The sequence below is a fragment of the Octopus bimaculoides genome, chromosome 22 (assembly GCF_001194135.2).
Source record: "Octopus bimaculoides isolate UCB-OBI-ISO-001 chromosome 22, ASM119413v2, whole genome shotgun sequence".
Classification (NCBI taxonomy): Eukaryota; Metazoa; Mollusca; class Cephalopoda; order Octopoda; family Octopodidae; genus Octopus; species Octopus bimaculoides.
This window is the reverse complement of record NC_069002.1, coordinates 9,706,612-9,707,182: the sequence shown is the minus strand read 5'-3', so window position 1 is coordinate 9,707,182 and position 571 is coordinate 9,706,612. Positions and strand designations below refer to the sequence as shown.

The 571-nt window shown below is 29.9% G+C and overlaps 1 protein-coding gene across 3 annotated transcripts in view; it reads left to right on the top strand.

The window, feature by feature from the left end:
- Positions 1-571, top strand: part of LOC106871401 (homeobox protein HMX3-like) — a 91,015-nt gene that overhangs the window by 88,742 nt on the left and 1,702 nt on the right. The gene's annotated exons all lie outside the window — the stretch shown is intronic.

Genomic DNA, 571 nt, shown 5'->3' with positions numbered 1-571 from the left:
ATACATATATGTGTGTATATATCTATGTATGTATATATGTATGTACATATATATAATATATATATGTGTGTGTGTTTGTATATGTATGTATGTATAAATATGACAAATGAGTGTATATATCACGGAAAATCAATACACTAGAGATTTACTACAAACATTAAGACTCAGTTTCAAATATCAATTTTTTTTTTACAGAATATATAGATTAATTAATCCAATTAATATTGTATTAATCTCAACATCCTTGTGAAAATATTTGTGTACGTTTGTATGCGTAAGAGGGTGTATGTCTATGTATGTGTATGTAGAAACAGGCATTACACCTCTCGCTTCATTCTCTTCCTAGCGTTCTTATTCTCTTTTTCTTTATGAAGTTCTGTGGTTTACGCCTCGTATTCTCACCACATATATAACCACAATCACTCTAACTCTCTTTCCTTCAATATTTCTATCTGTCTATTTATCTATCTATCTATCTATCTTTTTTTTTTTTTTTTCCTTCCTTCCCCCTCCCAAAAAGAAAAGCTCTACATTGTATTTGTCCCATCTTCGTTGAGCCCTGTGTGGCTAA